At 37.2% G+C, this 20,195-nt stretch overlaps 1 long non-coding RNA gene across 1 annotated transcript in view; it reads right to left on the reverse strand.

The window, feature by feature from the left end:
- The window catches only part of LOC134732028 (uncharacterized), a 104,539-nt gene that overhangs the window by 72,044 nt on the left and 12,300 nt on the right, over positions 1-20,195 (reverse strand). The window contains exon 2 of the long non-coding RNA XR_010114872.1: positions 1,165-1,286. This is a non-coding gene — a long non-coding RNA (uncharacterized lncRNA). The remainder of the gene's footprint in view (positions 1-1,164; positions 1,287-20,195) is intronic.

Consider the following 20,195-nt stretch of genomic DNA (forward strand, 5'->3'; position numbering starts at 1 on the left):
CTATTTCATTTCAAAACTTCATTGAACGATATTGCATATGGCAAGAAAACTGCTCTTTTTGAAGGATCTTTTAAAAAGTGTTAAACTTTATTAGATACTCCAAACTAGCAAAGCTCAACTTCATCACAATTATAAAATAACACTGTACACTTTCAATTTTATCTGGAGAAATACACCTATCCCTTGAAATAACTCTGTAAACTTCCTGCTCACAGATTTCATTTCAAGCCTTGAAAATGCAGAAAATCAATGCCGAATATACTTGCCCCGAAAGGAAAAGAAAATTTCAGGGGTGTCAGGATGTTTTATCACATAAAATACAGAATTGCAATTTGTATCTGAGCAGGCAACACACCTCCAAAAATAATACAATACTTATCACAAAATACATTCACAGATGCTAGATTTGGCACAAACCACTCCATACAGCTATTGATGAAATCAGTATTGAAAGCCTTATTACAAAATCTATGGCCCTTTTCTACTCTCCAACAGACATTTCAGGATGCCACAACCTTGCAGCTCCACTCTATCATTAATTTCCCCTAAATACACTTGGCAGAAGAACGAGAAACGTCACATTTTTCATTTAATTTCTAAAGAACATCACATCCTTTAAGAATAGGTTCTTGAAATTTTAAAATGTAAAACATAAAAACCCTAAAGAGACAAACATCCAAAACCATAAAAACCCTAAATAGACAAACATCCAAAAACTTTTCTTCAAAATCACAACAACTTTATATGCTACGTGTTCCTGTAAAATACCACATACACAAACTCACAGGCACACCCACCCACCCAAAACCCACACACTCGCATATATATGGCCTCGTAATACCTCACATATATATACATATCACCAACTACAACAGAGACACACGCATATATATGGTCTCATAATACCTCACATATATATACATATCACCAATTACAACAGAGAAAAGCCAATTTCAGAAAGATGGCTTCAATTTTGATGCATTTACTCACACCTAATTCTATTTCAATTTAACTGTTGCAGAGATATTACAATACCCTGTAACAAAAACCTGACGGAAGATTGTAACAAATTGCTTAAACATCAAACCAAAGACTCAAAATAATTTCATCACAGAGCGAAATCCGCATCCAACTCGCAAAGAATTGGAAAATCCTTGCACTTACCTTGGCCTTGTCCATTCCCCTGATGACCCCAAAAGACCACCGTCACCATCAACAGCCCCGGAGCCCACGTCCACATCCTTCTAGTGACACGCTCATGTCTTCTGGCCATTGCATCATAAACTCTGCATATTCAGTGGGGTGGATGTGAAAGTACAATAAATTACATTATTAGAGAAATGCACTATGACTCAAATCCCATATCTAATATGCACTGTGCATTTCTGAATTATCCTGCCTACATGGAGGTACATTTGAAAATCGTGTTTCCCTCTAGGGTTGTCATATTGATGCTTAATATGAAAGCTCATTCATCTTTAATCTGTAAGCATTCATCTGAATTCCATTTTTAATATCATTTTCCAAAACAGGCCACTTAACCTATGAATGTTAGAAAGTACTCCCGATATACATATTGAAGTTCAGTCAAGCAAAAGCATGGTGTATGGACACTACTTAAGTATAACTTGATATTTAGGCAAATTGATGAATTTAACATACCATGTAATCCCTACATATATACAAAAGGACTTTTCAACACATTTATGTAAGTTTTGCATAAATACCCTTGAAAATATTCTCAAGTTTTAAGTGGTATTCTAATTATGTCTGTAATTTTAACTGAATAAAGAGATGCATCATGTGCAAAAACTAATCTTGTTTACTTAAAATTGAGAGTAAAATTAATTCTAGAAGGTACAAAACACTTGTAATTTTGATTTCAGATATATGACCCACAGGAACTTTCATATATACAAATATTATACGCATATATGACAATGTATATTTGAATGTTCATTTTGAAACTGCTTTTCATACTGATACATGAAAATACTTAAATGTCCACCAAAGCAAGGTTATTTATTCATACATTTGAATGATATACAGTAGCTCAAAAGAATAAACTTGAGTTGCATGTACTAATATGGATAAGTGTCCAAAATGAATAGTGAAGCAAAACTAGCAAATTTAATAATGATAAGTTCAAAATTACACCTTTCATATGTAAACATGTGCAATAGTTAAAACTATAAATTTTATGTTGCATAAATATATAATACAGTATAATAACGCATAAGAATGAGAAACACCTTCAAGACCAAAGTTAGGAAATTACAAGACTACAATTTAAATGGTTAGTAGGTGGAATTTTAAATCAGAGGTTACTCCTAAATCCCAATTTTTCCACAGTTGACAAAATACGGAGTTAAGAAAAGTAAACTTAATGATTTCCAGAATGAACGCTTTATTCAAAATGCTACGTAATTACAATTCTAATAAACTTGCAAGGGAATCCAGTCACCCAGAAGTTTTTTATGCCTTTCTCCTACATCACGAAAGGGGAAGATTTAATTACCAACTTTGCATTACTTAACGTCAGACTCATAGTATCAGAGCTAAAGAGAAATTTAAGAAACACCTAACTCAACCTCTCCATTTTAAATGACCAAATGAGTTGAGAAGGTTACAATGACATTTCTAAGTGCATATGTAAAAACAGAATTTTGATGACAATGACAGTTTAAGTACTAATAAACACTCCTGGAAAAGTTACTGTAATTCAGGTTATTTGACTGTGCTAAATGCCTTACATTCTTTACCCAATTCGGTTTTCACAGAAATCCTATGAACAAAGCACTTCCAAAATTTACCACTTCACAGCTAAGAAAACAAGGCCTAGAGAAATGCTACACGATCCCCTAGTCATGAGGTTAGTAGGTACCACTGTGGAGACTGAGGCAAAACAGGACGATTTCAAAGCCTATGCTCTGAACAAGTAAACACTAAGCAGGAATTTAGTTCTAGATCTCCCAGTTGTAGTCCAATAATCAGCCAAAAAATGGTGCTGAGAAGAGGGGAAAGAAAGATGTCTTGTATATGGAGCCTCATGTATTTGATCCCAAATACATCTTCAAATTGAAAATCATTAGAGCACAAGGCAATAGAATTATTAGTTTGTTTCTAAAATCATCAACCTTTCCCAAGTTGAACATACAAGTATATTTTATCATACATATACTATATCTGTGTATAACGTGTGTTTATATAAGTATTCCTGTGGTTTATATATCTGGATTTGGAATTACAAGTGTTTTGTGATTTATTATTTATTATTATACTTTGAGTTTTGGGGTACATGTGCACAACGTGCAGGTTTGTTACATATGTATCCATGTGCCATGTTGGTGTGCTGCACCCATCAACTCGTCATTTAACATTAGGTATATCTCCTAATGCTGTCCCTGCCCCCTCCCCCCACCCCACAACATTCCCCAGAGTGTGATGTTCCCCTTCCTGTGTCCACGTGTTGTCTCCCTCTGTTGCTCTGGCTGGAGTCAGTGGTGTGATCATAGCTCACTGCAGACTCCAAGTCCTAGGCTCAAGCGATACTTTTGCCTCGGCCTCTCAAGTAGCTCGGACTACAGGCACGCACCACCATCCCTGGCTAATTTTTTTTTACAGAGATGGGGTCCCACCGTGTTGCTTGACTGGTCTCAGCCTCCTTAGGTCAAGGGATCCTCCCACCTAGACTTCCGAAAGCACTGAGATTACAGGTGTCAGCCACCGTGCGTTTTTTGATTTCTTCAATTAATTTTACTTATACACTTGATTACACAAGATTAATTTTGTGTACATAATGAATCTCTTTTGAGGTTTAAGTTACTGATTAATTAGAGTACCACTTAACAAGCGTGTCATCCCAGCACTTTGGGAGGCTGAGGTGGGCGGCTCACCTGAGGTCAGGCATGAGCCACCGTGCCCGGCTTACACACATTCTTTTCACTCCTGCTTGCAGATCTCTGTTCCCTTCTAATTCCAGTGGAACCACTTTCACTTAGTATCAAAATATCCAGATCCACTCATCAAAGTGTAAATAATCCTTCAGTAAATTACCTTTGCAAATCTATTTTTATGTAATATTTCCTTAACTACTTCTTACCTACATCCAGTAGTCATTTTACAAGGTAGAATTTTTACTATTTTACATAGAACTGAGGCAGTATTTGAAAAAAATCTCAAAACACTCTTCAGGAAAGACGAATCTAAAACACCAGTTCCAATATATATTTTAGTAACATTTTAAAGGACAGATGGTTTTCAAAATGTTATTATAATTTAAAAAAATGTAACCTTCCTCTCTGAGTTCATGTTTATGGAAAACTAATATTTCATAAATGCCAAGTTACTATGATGTATTATCTAAATGCTGCCCCTGCCATTCTATAAATATAAAAATCATAACCTTCTAACTAACTTTGGTATTAGTCAACAATTGTGCTGATGAAAAGTAAAATCAATTCATTTAAAAAAAATTTTCTATAAAAAAAAAAACAAGTAACTTTTAAGCAGTATGGTAGATGAACTAAAAAATAAAGTAACATTAACCAGAAAGACATGCCATGGACTTCTCTAATCTTTTTTTGGAACACCCTTTTCATGCATATGAAAATAAAAATTAAATATAAAATACCTACTTTATGTATGTAGTTTTACTTGTGTCTACTGTTCTTTAAAGATTAAAATAACTCCTAAAGCCTGGATAGCTGAGCCCATTGTGCTCTTCTGCCCATAAAATAGATTGGATGTGCAGTGAAAGAGGTAAAACTTAGGCTTTCAGATTAGTTATGACGATGGAACCACAATTCTATTCAATAGTGTTCATCTTGGTCTTTCAAATGTTTAAGGTCACACGGCAAAAGAGAACAGACTTTAAGAATGTTCGTATATTACTTCTCGTCTTACCCAATAGCTACATTAGTTCAATTAGGACAGTGTTTTGGAGTAAACAGCACTGTGAAATGTGTCGTGGAGTCCGGAGGCTCCACCACCTACCTCCAGGTAGTTGTTCTGTCCGATGGAGCCTAGAGTAATACCTTAGGATATGCATTACATCTACAGGTACCAACTAGGAAGGGTAGTCTTGAATTAAAGGGCTTTAGAACACGTTATAAGAGCAAGTCGAAGCTTCCAGGTATTAGAAAAACTTCAATCACAGAGCGTCTCTGGGTTCTATCTGTGGCCAGCATCAAGTATCTGTCTGCCCTCCCCGAATGCTTTCTCTCATCATGTGGATCTTCTAGATGGTTTTATTCTTCCCCAGCCAGCCAAGTTGATCAACAAGCCTAGGTATATTAGGTATGTATAAAGTTGGTTCTTAAATAAAGTCCATTTCTGTATCTAGGTAAGTAATGTCTTCAGACTTACAATTTCATTGATATCTAGAAAGAGTGACTCTAGTTAGCTTGTAGTGTCAGTTTTTCTAGCAGCTTCCTTAAAAAAAAAAATCCTCTCTGGAACAAAATTTCCTTGCAAGTATCGCTGTTGGCAATAGTCCTCTTTACTGAAATGCTTATCCGGTGAAACTTGCGCTGTGCCAGTGAGCCTGCAGGTTGATGGTCCTTTTGTTCAACTTCTCCATTATAAAGCAACCTCTCTGATCACCCTTTTAAAACTAAAGACCAAAGAATCAAATGAGATCAGGAAGTGACCAGAGCTCACAGGTCATCAACTCCTATTCTTAGCATATTATAGCACACAGTCTAAGCCCGAAAAACACAGCAGAACCCATTACAGCTCTCGAGTTCCAGTTATTAGCATTGATTTTTTTCAATGGAAAATTTTCATTAGAAGCTATCACAGGACTCACATTCAGTAATAACTTAGATTAGGATACATACTGGAGCCTCTGTCCTTAGAGTAGGTGCCACTGAGTCACTATTAAAAGGAGTCTTTTTGACCTTAGTAAATTCTCACAGGGCTTATCTCAGTCTAAACTGTAACTGGCCTTTACTAGTGATGTCATGTGTAATTCAAATTAATATTGTAGTGTATATAAATTGTATATATAGGTATAATACATGCATGTATTTACAATTATTTATTTTATTTTTTAATAAGATGAAACTTAGAGGTTAAAATATGACTCTAGGCCATTGTGCTTTAGAATGAAGAGCACAGACATGGGTTGGAAATGTAAATTTTGACCCCATTTAATTTCTGTGACAAATTCATTAATGTCTTCAAGGTTCATGCTCTATGTATGAGACAAATGAAAACAGCTCTAAGATTCCTGAAAACCCTAAAGCATTAAAATTCCACTCTGCCATTAGTTCAGACAAATCATTTGCCAATTTGCCCCACAAGAACCAGGCATCTTTAAATGGTAACATAACATGCACTTCTCTCTCCCAAAGTGTAGTGCATAAACGTTCTGCTTCTGAATAACACAGGATGCCTGCTAAAATGTGCTGTCAGGGGTATTAGTAAGGAAATGTTGTATCAAAACTTCTGCAGATGTGGCCCTGAAATACATATTGTAATAAATCCTCCAGGCCTCTCAAGTTAGGAATAACTGGTTTATAAAATTGTACTTACTTAAAAATTATAGATAAACAGATTTCACCGTAACCCAGTTTTTCTGATCTGAATGAAATAAGGCTCTATATTCAGACTGACTTTTCAGTGAAAAACAACTTAAAATAGTGACAAATCATCTATAAGTTTAAATGAATATAACTAGGAGACCTGAAAACTCAGGTTTAGCAGTCATCTTCCAACAGTTTGAGAGCCCACAGGAGCCACAGAGCCCTCATGTCTCTCCAGAGAAGCAGGGTGATTCTTCCCCCTAAACACCATGCAATTCTTTTTTTTTTTTTTTTTTTTTTTTGAGACGGAGTCTCGCTCTGTCACCCAGGCTGGAGTGCAGTGGCACAATCTCGGCTCACTGCAAGCTCCGCCTCCTGGGTTCACGCCATTCTCCTGCCTCAGCCTCTCCAAGTAGCTGGGGCTACAGGCGCCCCACACCACGCCCGGCTAATTTTTTTTGTATTTTTAGTAGAGACGGGGTTTCACCGTGGTCTTGATCTTCTGCCGTCGTGATCCGCCCGCCTTGGCCTCCCAAAGTGCTGGGATTACAAGCGAGAGCCACCGCGCCCGGCCAACACCATGCAATTCTTGAAGTGAGTGAAAGCATTCCTGCTCACATTGATACCCTCTCAAGTGAACTCAAAGTTAAGCCATCTCCAGCCAGACTAGATACCCTGGCCCATATCTCATTCATTAACATGTGTTGAGAAGCCTTTGTTTCTTGGAAACTACATGAAGTGAATAGGCTGTGGACTCCACTGGACCTAGTGGTCTATATTTAACCAATTCCTTTCACACATATGTATCAGATGCTCTCTTAGTTACGGAGCTGCAGTGGTGAATAAGAAAGCCACAGTCCTGTACTCCTAGGGTTTCAATTCTGAAGACGAAGACAGGCACAGAAACCCAACTGAGCAAAGAGAAGAGATTATTACAAAATGTGTTCACATGCAAAGTGAAGCAAGGGACTGAATATACAACAAGGGTATTGGGGCGAACATTAGATATAATCTTAATTCAGATTATATAAGATTCATACATATAATTTTTATATATAGATATATTAATTTGGGCTGGGCGTGGTGGCTTATGCCTGTAATGCCAGCATTTTGGGAGGCCAAGGCGGATGGATCACTTCAGTCCAGGAGTTTGAGACCAGTCTGATCAACATGGCAAAACCCCATCTCTACTAAAAATAAAAAAGTTAGCCGGGCGTAGTGGTGTGCGCTTGTAGTCCCAGCTACTCAGGAGGCTGAGAAAGGTAAACTGCTTGAACCCAGGAGGGAGAGGTTTCAGTGAGCCAAGATTGTGCCACTGCACTCCAGCCTGGGTGACACAGCAAGACCCTGTCTCAAAAGAAAAAGAAAAAGAGAAATATTAATTTGGACTATACAGATTCTAACCACTTCTTTCAAGTGAGAATATTTAAGCTAAGACCTGAGAATAAAAAGAGTTAGCTTTTCATACACTACAGAAAGATTCGTCTTTTAGGAAAAACCCCCAGTGTTCAAGGACCCTAATATATGAGCAAGATCTTGGCATGTAGAAGAAACCTGTGAATTGGATGAAATGAAAAACTGAAAAGTAGGAATCTGGATGAAGTACAGAAGGGAGAAAGACTAATGTGAGACGTGGCTGAAAGAGAAGGATATGTGAAACAGTACAGGTCTTCATTAGTAATGATGAGGAACATAAATCTTAGTCCAAGTACACCAGAAAAGTGGGAGAGTTGGAAACTGAAAGACATGTTAAGAGATCACTTTGGTTTCTCTGTAGCTAACAGGGTGTAGGAGATTAAGAATTCAAGTAGGTTGACTAAGGATGACCTAAGAAAATAAGCGTAGGCAAGAAAATATGTGGCTCTGGCTAGGCTGGGGACATTGGAAATCAAAAGAGGTGGAGGAAATTACAGATGTATTTGGAACCAAAATATTTTTTAAATGAATGTTAAATTGGATATTGTCAGAATATTGAGGAAGGGCCAAAAATGACTTATAAGCGTCTAGCATGGCTGGCAGTGCCACTTACTGACATGTGGGAAACCAGGACATGTTACCTCTGAATTATTCGAGTGCTACTGTCATGTAAATCATCAACTCCCAGAATAAAGGTCTGGGCCAAACTCTAAGACTAGAAATTATTAGCTGTTTAGTAGTGTTTAGAGCTTAGAGAGAGTATGTGTGTGGAGAGAAAAGAAGAGCAATTAGGACAGAACCCTTAGAAATATCAATATTTAAAATTTGGGAAGAGAAACAGAAACAAATAAATTGTGGGAAAATGAAGCTCAGGGTAGTTGCAAGGGAATGCTAAAAATGAACTATGGCATTTGAGGAGGAAAACGTGGAAACTGAAAGCAAGAGAGGACGGATGGATCGTGAGGGAGCAGCAGCAGCTGTGTCCTAAGGAGAGTCTCAGTGAAAATGAAGGGTTGTAGGAATGAGGACATCTGGGCCAACGAGCTGGCAAGGAGTGATGTCCAGGAGGCAGAATATTTGCATCTAGATCCTGGTGGTACATACCCTTATAGAAAATGTTTCAGATTTGATGACAATAAAGTGGAGGAAAGAAAAAATGTAATGGAAATAAAGATGTCAAAAAACGGGGAACCGAGGTTTGTACTGGTCCTTTCACGTGAAAGCTGAGCCACTAAAATGATGGCTGAACTTGCCTGAAGATGATATTGAGCAAAAGATCTAAAGCCTTAAATAAATGACAAGAGGCCAGGTGCAGTGGATCATGCCTGTAATCCCAGCACTTTGGGGGGCTGAGGCAGGCAGATCACCTGAGGTCAGGAGTTCGAGACCAGCCTGGCCAACATGGCGAAACCCCGTCTCTACCAAAAATACAAAAATTAGCTGGGTGTGGTGGTATGCACCTGTAATCCCCGTTACTCAGGAACCTGAGGCAGGAGAATCACTTGAAACCGGGAGGAGGAGGTTGCAGTGAGCCGAGATCCCACCATTACACTCCAGCATGGGTGACAGAGCAAGACTCCATCTCAAAAAAAAAATAAAAAAAAGACAAGAGTGCCCAGGAGGGAGGTCTGTTGATGATGGTAATACCAAAGGGGCATGGCTGATATTTCCAAGGGGTTTGAGTTTCAAAGGAACAGTCTAATTTGCAAGGAGCGGAGAAATTAACAGTCTAGAAGTTGTAACGGGAACCAAGAACAACCACCTTGGCTTCCAGCCATAGGTATGTGGAGGGTGAGAAAAAGACCTGTCTCAATTTATGAAAGCTAGAGAAACAATTGTACTTTGGTATCAAGCAACTTTTGTTTTAAGATAATTACAAAGCAATATGGAACTTAGCAACAGTCAATTTTGACAGTTTCCTGCAGCTTAGTAAATTCTGCAAAAATTAAGATTTAACACAAAAGTATAGAAAAATTTTAATGGCATAGCACCTTTCTTCACAATTCCTTAAACCAAACAATTCCCTGTTCTTCTAACTCTCTCCTTACAATATCAACTAGGCTTCTTATTCAATGAACGGTTTAAGTCTACTAAGACACACACACACACACACACACACACACGTCTTATCCAGCTGAAGATCTCATTTTTGAAGGTACATTGAAAGTACATAGATCATTCTATAATCATCATCTATGAAGATTGTGAGCAACTGGAACAAGTATTCTTGGAAAAAGAGTTTCCTGTGTATAAGAAAAAAAAGAGTCCAACTCTGGGAACTGACTTGGCTGAGTCATCATTATATGCCACTGGCAAGAAATCAAGAAGTAACCCAGGACTGATAAACTTTGTTAAAGGAAATGGAAACAGCCTATCTGTGAGGCTTAATTCTTGATAATCTGGCCAAGATATAGCATCTGGATAAGAGTTCACTGACTCAACTAAATTTTGTGAAGGTGAAGTACTTGTTAAAATGAAAGATCTATTTAGAGAGAAATAAGTAGACATAATGTCTGCACTATGGATAGGTGTATACCTGCTTTTTGCAAAAACAGTTTGTATCTTTGAAATGCTGGTTTGCCCTGGACAGAGCTAACTTAAATAGAGGCCGGGCGCGGTGGCTCATGCCTGTAATCCCAGCACATTGGGAGGCCGAGGAGGGTGGATCATGAGGTCAGGAGATCGAGACCATCCTGGCTAACACAGTGAAACCCCGTCTGTACTAAAAATGCAAAAAATTAGCTGGGCATGGTGGCGGGCACCTGTAGTCCCAGCTGCTCGGGAGGCTGAGGCAGGAGAATGGTGTGAACCCGGGAGGCGGAGCTTGCAGTGAGCCGAGATCGCGCCACTGCACTCCAGCTGGGTGACAGGGTGAAACTCCGTCCCAAAAAAATATATATATAGTTTATATATATATATATACACGTATATATATATGTATATATATACATATATATACGTATATATATACGTATATATATACGTATATATATATGTATATATATACATATATATATATGTATATATATACGTATATATATACATATATACGTATATATATACATATATATACGTATATATATACGTATATATATACGTATATATATACATATATATATACGTATATATATACGTATATATATACATATATATATATGTATATATATACGTATATATATATGTATATATACCCAAAGGATTATAAATCAAGCTGCTATAAAGACACATGCACACGTATGTTTATTGCGGCACTATTCACAATAGCAAAGACTTGGAACCAACCCAAACGTCCAACCATGATAGACTGGATTAAGAAAATGTGGCACATATACACCATGGAATACTATGCAGACATAAAAAAGGATGAGTTCATGTCCTTTGTAGACACATGGATGAAGCTGGAAACCATAATTCTCAGCAAACCATCACAAGGACACAAAAAACCGAACACTGCATGTTCTCGCTCATAGGTGTGAATTAAACAATGAGAACACATGGACCTAGGAAGGGGAACATCACACTCCGGGGCCTGTCATGGGGTGGGGTGAGGGGGAGGGACAGCATTTGGAGATATACCTAATGTAAATGATGAATTACTGGGTGCAGCACACCATCATTGCACATGTATACATATGTAACAAACCTGCACGTTGTGCACATGTGTCCTAGAACTAAAAGTATATATATATAAAAAAAGAGAAAACCATTAAAGAAAGGCTATAATACACAGGAACACACAGACACACATACACCTGTGTGTCTATATCTTCAGTTATCACACTTTTTCTATACAGACTCCACACGAGACAAACATGTTACATTTTATGAGAAACTATAAGTGGAAAGAGGAGAATTTGTTAAATTAATATAGAATGTTCCTTGTTTAGCATAATTCTAACTGTTTCTCATTAGAGGTCTGAGTATCAATCTGTATTATATGTGGCCATGCTGGCATTTGGGAAATTCCACAAGAAATTTTTAAATATGAATTTGGAAAAGGGAAAAGGATTTTTAAAGTGTCTTTTTTTGTTCTGCATTCTGTGTGGAACATATATTTTGTGCTAACTGCTCGTGTTAGCTTGTGATTGCCTGTGACTATGTAGAAGATATACCTTACGTGACTATGTGAGCAATAGTCTTAAAGTTAAGAAATCTAAAAATTGGTTGGTTTAGTTGCTAATTAGGTAAATTACCTTGTAATGGTTACTTAACCTCTCAAAGATTAATTATCTTCAGTGGTACATTGAAGGTTCCATTCATATTGATTTTAGTAGACTTATCCTGCTAAAAAGTAAATTTAACAGAAATTATTCTAGACCTCATTATTTCAGGAGACCCCACCCTAGCTTTTATTCCTAACTTCAAGAAATGCAGAGAAATTTAAAAATTCGATGTTCTCCAATTCAACAGAATATAACTGAACTAAATAGATTTATGTATAATTCATTATTTCAACCTTTAACGCTATATCCAAGCGGTTTGTTTTCACCATAAAGTTATAGCTGTTTAGGCCAATAATTAAAGAGGACCTTGATAGAGAATGACAAGAGAGGATGATCGCCCTATTGTCTATCTTCCAGCTGCTTTCAATGCCCTGAAGTTTTATTCACACCCAAATATTAGAATCTTATCTGAGGGAGCGTACTCAAATGATGAATCATGCTACTTTCTCAAGAAAAGTGTTACAGAAAAATAAATGCCTTTCTGGTCAAAGCACTGATGCTCTGGAAATAATCTTTTTCCAAATGAGGTACAGGAATTGTTAGGACTATTAAAAGTTTGTATATGATATCTGCCAGGTTCGACTGAGCTTCACTTAAAATCTACTATATTAGGGCTAAGTGTAATGACTCAAATTAGTGAACTTAAAAATTGTTTTAAAATGTTTCATGGAGACATTTCAAATATTGCTCTCTGATTTATCACTGTTACTTTTGCTGAATTCAATTTGATGCCAAGATTTATTCAGATTAATCAAATGCCACAAACTCTGATACCTAATGTTCCTTAACACCTTAAGAACCTTTAAACAGGTCAAATGTTGAAGATACGCTTTTAGTGAAACTGTACCTAAGCACATGAATTCTATTGAATATAGCTTTTCAGAAGACTAACAAAGAAAGAAGACTTAGGAAATTCAGAAACATTTTTTAAACCTTCTAGAGGGAATTAAACTACTGAAAAATAATTTCAATTTGTGAATCTAATGGCATTAATCAGAACATAAGAAAAAAGTAACCATAAAAATTTATGGGGGTAATATTTTATATGAGGATCAGGAAAAACAACTAATGGATATTAGGCTTAATACCTGGGTGATGAAATAAACTGTACAACCAACCCCATGGCACAAGCTTACCTCTGTAACAAACCTACACTTGTACCCCTGAAATTAAAAGTTAAAATTTAAATAAATAACGTTGTGCTATTAATTTCAACCAGAGCCTTTCCAAGGTGCAGGGAACTTTTGAGAATTTTATTTCTTGCAAAAGGAAATTTGATTCCTTGCTTAGGGCCTTCCTAGCAAAACCTCTATTCTTTGGAGAAGCATCATACTCCTACAAGATTTAAGGACCATCATATTTGTCAGACTTTTTTCTGTTTTACTGTGAGAAGTTTACAGAATATCAAGAAAAATCAAATCCGAAGGTGCACTACACGTGTTTTATCAAAAGGAACATATATGTTTACTTTTAAGAAAATACGACAAATTTAGTTTTCTGACCTATTACCAAGTTAGACATCTTGAGTGAATTGAATCTGTTGTAATCCTGTTTGGTTTTCATCCCATGGCTCTGGAAAACTGACATTTATCTCCAATTTTTCAACTCTGCTTCTTTCCAGTACCTCATCTATACGACTATTGTAGTACTTTTCATCTGCTTCTACCACTACATTATGGCTGCATTACTTTTAACACAGTGTCCCACATCTTACCCATTTCTACCTAATATAAAGAGTAGAAATTGAATTATAATTGAGTATCCAGTTGCCTCATATTCTGGTCTTCAACTGAAATAACTCCAGCTATCTCAAAACTTCAACCCTCCCTGGAAGTATTGGACCAAATTATCCCAGATTATAGCACTCTCAGGCGAAAATTACTAATGCTTTTATAGTTTCAGAGACAGTATCAGGTTATTCAACACAACCTTCCATGCACCATCCCAGCCTCATATAATCAGAGGACACTTAGACGACTTTAATAGCCTTCAAAAGACACCCTCCTCTTTTACTTATATATATATTTATTTATCTATTTATTTAATGGAGACAGGGTCTCACTCTGCCACCCAGACTGGAGCGCAGTGGCATAATCACGGTCTACCGAAGCCTGCACCTGCCGGGCTCTGATCCTTCCACCGCAGCCTCCTGAGTGGCTGGGACCACAGGCGCCGCCACCACGTCTGCCTGGTTTTTGTATTTCTGTGGAGATGGGGTTTCACATGTTGCCCAGGCTGATCTGAGACTCCTGGGCTCAAGAGATCCACCTGCCCCGGCCTCCGAAAGTGCTGGGATTACATGAACGAGCCACTGTGCCCAGCCGGCCCCGCCCGGTTTTTAACCTTCGTACTGTTTATATAATCATCCTTCACAAAATAGAACACTTCATTACTCGATGGTTCTCATTATTCTAACATGAAGAACTATCTTAAGAAAATAAATTCCCTGCCGTTCGCGGTGGCTCACGCTTGTAATCCCAGCACTCTGGGAGGCCGAGGCGGGCGGATCACGAGGTCAGGAGATCGAGACCATCCTGGCTAACACGATGAAACCCTGTCTCTACCAAAAATACGGAAAATCAGCCGGGCGTGGTGGCGGCGCCTGTAGTCCCAGCTACTCGGGAGGCTGAGGCAGGAGAATGGCGGGAACCCGGGAGGCGGAGCTTGCAGTGAGCCGAGATCGCACCCCTGCACCAGCCTGGGTGACAGAGCGAGACTCCAGCTCAGACAAAAAAATAAATAAATAAATTTCCAATATTTCCTGGAATATCCAATTTAATTCTATACATCACATAAAAATAAAAGCCGTCTTACTGTGTTAGTTTCTTACTGCTGTTACAATAAATTAACATAAAATCAGAGGCTTAAAACAACACATTTTTTTTTTTATACTTCTGGGTGTCAGAAGTCCAAAATGGGTCTTAGTGTGCTAAAATCAAGTTATCATCAAGTCTATATTTTGTCTGGAGATTCCAGGAGAGAATTCACCAGGTTTGAGGGGTCACATGTATCCCTGAGCTCTTGGCCTCTGCACATCTTGGACACAGCACATCACTTCAGCCTCGGCTCCAGGTTCCCCAAGCTCTTCTGCTCACTCTGGTCTCTCCGCCTTCCTGTCTGAAGGTTCTTTGTGACTACAGTGGGCCCACCTAGATAATTCAGGATAATCGCTCCAGTTTAAGGTGAGGTAATTAGCAATCTTAATTCCACCTCTAACCATAATGCTTCCATGCTGCCTAACAACACATTCAAAAGGTCATCCTGCTGGCCGGGCGCGGTGGCTCAAGCCTGTAATCCCAGCACTTTGGGAGGCCGAGGCGGGCGGATCACGAGGTCAGGAGATCGAGACCATCCTGGCTAACACAGTGAAACCCCATCTCTACTAAAAATACAAAAAATTAGCCGGACGTGTTGGCAGGCGCCTGTAGTCCCAGCTACTCGGGAGGCTGAGGCAGGAGAATGGCATGAACCCGAGAGGCGGAGCTTGCAGTGAACTGAGATCGCGCCATTGCACTCCCGCCTGGGAGACAGAGCAAGACTCCGTCTCAAAAAAAAAAAAAAAAAAAAAAAAAAAAAAAAAAAAAAAAGGTCATCCTGCTAAGGGTCATTATTCTACCTACACACTAAGTGACTGAGAAAAAGTAAAGTTATGTATCATGCTTTACCTATGGTGAGGAAATAATAACTTATAATGATTTATCTAAAAAAACCTGTTTTTAAAAGCTTTGGTCCTAGTCTATTGATTAAAGTTTTGGTATATTCCAGATAAATTTCATGTCCTTGATGCTAACACATTGTGCACAGTAGATGGCCTTTTTAAAATATTACCGTATAAAGGAATATTTAAGGTTGTCTGGACAATAGAAAAGGAACTTTAGTTGCTATGCCACAAAAGGCCGGATTTCTGCACATTACACCTCCTACCAGTGCACACATATGCAAACTCCTTCCTGAAAGCCTGGTTTATGTTTCCTATGTGCTTAGCAATGGTTTTACTCTCACGACTGTTTATATTAAGTCCTATTTTTTAAAGCATATCCTCATTTGTCTGTTTTCCTGAGCCTCTGAACTGGATTTCATCTGGTATGTACTGCACAGGTTTGCACACTTGATTGTACGCTACTTTAAAGCATCCTCTTGTGTTCTGGACACGGTTATTTTTCTCCATGGTAAGGTGATAAGTGACTTCTCTGAGGACTTGCCACCTTAGAATGCAGTGGTGACATCACCTGCTCAGGCTCTGTCTGCAATGTGGAATTTAGTATTTTCCAACTTCTGGTCTAACTTGATCTTCATAATTAAGCAGAGCCACCTTTTGAGGGAACAGTAGGGTGTCTGCCCCTAAACGTCTGTGTAAATGCAGAGACACATTTGGGAACATAACTGATTTTATGTACAGAAGCCAGATGCATTTCATGCCCATGCATGCTTAGGGAAGCAAGTTCATCTCATCTATCACAATAAGCATCTGTGCCACTAAATTCCACTGCAGGATACTTTTCACACTTAGACAACAAAACATTTAAGGAAATAAAAGCTCTTTCCAATAAAAAATGTGCATCAAAAACTGTGTGTATGTTTAAAATAAAAAAACCTTCCTCTATAAGGCCGCAGGAACTACTAAGAAAGCATTCTTGAAATATATTTTCTGATAGCCATCTAGGCCCTTGCCTTATATAAGATTTAAGGAAAGTGATGTGTGTGTCTTTATACTTGAAAGGCTGCTTTCAACAGCAAAGGGTATGCTTTGAGGTATCAATATAGTTTTGAGAATGCAAAAGTTTAAAAGAACTAATGGAATGCATATTCTCCAGGTATGAACATTCAACTGTCATTATTTTCCTACCATCTACTAGATTAGAAACAGAAGAAAAATTATGGAAATGTCTGTTTTCCCTCAATAGGAGTACCTATATATTAAAGTTAATTAATTGCTATTCTTTAAACATTTTCAAAATAGACTCGTAAGTGACAACTTTCAGAGAAAATAAGGGTTTTTGGATGTATATATTTACTTATAACATGGATAAAATAATTTTGTTAAATATTAACTCCATATTAATAATGTTCTCTATTGTTTTTGCATTTTGTTTAACAATAGAGAATCTAATACATTTAGTGTTGATGAGTTTCATACAGTTTCCTGTCAATGTACTTTGTCTTTATTTTATTGGACTACTAATCATTTATTTATGATTAGTTGGAACTACTCATATTTTAAATATGTCAAGTGAATTGCAAGCACTTGTTGCTGATTTGAAATTTGCTTTTTACACATATTCATGGTATCCTCTGAAAAAGAAAATTTTATATTTTAACAAATTCCAATCCATAAATTTTTTTTAAATTTTCTCTTATTGGTTAAGGCTATGTTTGGATATTTAATTTTAACCATAATGTTGCAAGTGATATTTGTCTATGGTATTTTTTTTTATATTTTGAAAAAGTGTATTTGACATCCACTATGGAATTAATATTTATTAATGACGTATTATACCTTTGTGCAACTATAAAATACATATAGCCAATTATCTGAACACCATTTTATGAACTGTTTATCACTTATCCACTGATTTGAAACACTATCTTTATCATATATTGGATTTTAGGTTTATCGAGATTATGTAACATGAAATTATTTAATTATGAATTTATGTGAATTCAAGCATGACAGTCAGCTCTTCTTCCCCACCACTACCCTGTAAAAGGGTGGATGGAATAATTGCTTCCCTATGGCTTAAGTGTATGAGAGGTATCCAACATGGTCTTGATGAAGTGGGAACTACACAGAAACTGTTTTTGGTCCTGAAATGTACTCCAGCTTTACCAATTTGTTCTACACATATACCATTGAGGATAGAAGCTGAATTTTGCTAATGATTATATTTACACTACTTAACATTGTACCAGATACTGAGTAGATGCTTAGAAACATGTTTAATGATTTGTTTTATTGCTAGAGACCTAATTATCTGCTGTAGTGGTGCTATCTCATTCAGAATCATTTTGACCAGCCTTTCTCCATCATGAATAAAACACTTATTTATACACTTGTGTACATGCACATGTGCATAGAAACATACACACCCTTTGCAGAGACAAACTGCATTGAAAGCATGTACAAACATTATAGTATTTTTGTTGATTCTGACCTGATTCTGATTCTATTGTATACATTTTCATTCTGATCACAATAACAATAAAAATAGAAAACTATAAGTTGTGAAGCTGGAAGATGCAGAACATGAAAGATCGAATTACCAATTATTTTTTCTATTTTCTTTAGTTGGCTGCTGATAAAATCAGAAAAGAAATGGAAACAAAAATGAAAGTATGCAATGTGTGTGCGTGTGTGTGTGTGTGTGTATCACATGCACTCGTTTCCATGATGTACATATGGAATTTCATAACCAGCCAAACTAAGATTCATAAGTGAATGAGAAATAAAATCCTTTACAGACAAGCAGTTGCTGAGAGATTTAGTCACCATCAGACCTGCCTTCCAAGAGCTCCTAAAGGAAGCACTAAACATGGAAAGGAAAAACCAGTACCAGCCACTGCAAAAACACACCAAAATATAAAAACCAATGAAACTAGGAAGAAACTGCTTCAACTAATGTGCAGAATAACCAGCTAGCATCATGATGACAGGATCAAATTCACACATAACAATATTAACTGTAAATATAAACGAGCTAAATGCCCCAATTAAAAGACATACACTGGCAAATTGGATAAAGAGTCAATACCCACAGGTGTGCTGTATTCAGGAGACACATCTCACTTGCAAGGACACACATAGGCTCAAAATAAAGGGATGGAGGAATATTTACCAAGCAAATGGAAAGAAAGAAAAAAAAAGCAGGAGTTGCAATCCTAGTCTCTAATAAAACAGACTTTAAACCAACAAGGATAAAAAAGGACAAAGAAGGGCATTACATAGTAGTAAAGGGATCAATGCAACAAGAAGAGCTAACTATCCTAAATATATATATATGCCAAATACAGGAGCACCAGGATTCATAAAATGAGTTCCTAGAGACCTACAAGGAGACTTAGACTCCCACACAATAATAGTGGGAAACTTTAACCACCCACTATCAATATTAGACAGATCAACAAGAAAGGAAATTAACAAGGATATCCAGACTTGAACTCAGCTCGGGTCCAAGTGGACCTAATAGATACCTACAGAACTCTCCACCCCAAATCAACAGAATATACATTCTTCTCAGCACCACATAGCACTTATTCTAAAATCAACCACGTAATTGGAAGTAAAACACTCCTCAGCAAATGCAAAAGAATGAAAATCATAACAAACAATCTCTCAAACCACAGTGTAATCAAATTAGAGCTCAGAATTAAGAAACTCACTCAAAACTGCACAACTACATGGAAACTGAACAACCTGCTTCTGAATGACTACTGGGTAAATAGCAAAATTAAGGCAGAAATAAATAAGTTCTTTGAAACCAATGAGAACAAAGACACAACATATCAGAATCTCTGGGATACAGGTAAAACAGTGTTTAGAGGGAAATTTACAGCATTAAATGTCCACATGAGAAAGTGGGAAAGATCTAAAATAGACACCCTAACATCACAATCAAAAGAAGCAATGGAAAACACATTAAAAACCTAGTATAAGACAAGAAATAACTAAGATCACAGCAGAACTGAATGGGAGAGAAACACAAAAAAACCTTCAAAAAAAAATCAGTGAATCTAGGAGTGGGTTTTTTGAAAAGATTAACAAAATAGATAGACCGGTAGCCAGACTAACAAGGAAGAAAAGAGAGAAAGATCAAATAGACACATTAAAAAACGATAAAGGGGATATCACCACTGATCCCACAGAAATACAAACTATTATTAGAGAATACTGTAAACACCTCTACACAAATAAACTAGAAAATCTAGAAGAAATGGATAAATTCCTGGACACATACACCCTCCCAAGACTAAACCAGGAAGAAGTCAAATCCCTGAATAGACCAATAACAAGTTCTGAAATTGAGTCAGTAAT

This window comes from Symphalangus syndactylus, chromosome 1 (assembly GCF_028878055.3).
Source record: "Symphalangus syndactylus isolate Jambi chromosome 1, NHGRI_mSymSyn1-v2.1_pri, whole genome shotgun sequence".
Taxonomy (NCBI): Eukaryota; Metazoa; Chordata; class Mammalia; order Primates; family Hylobatidae; genus Symphalangus; species Symphalangus syndactylus.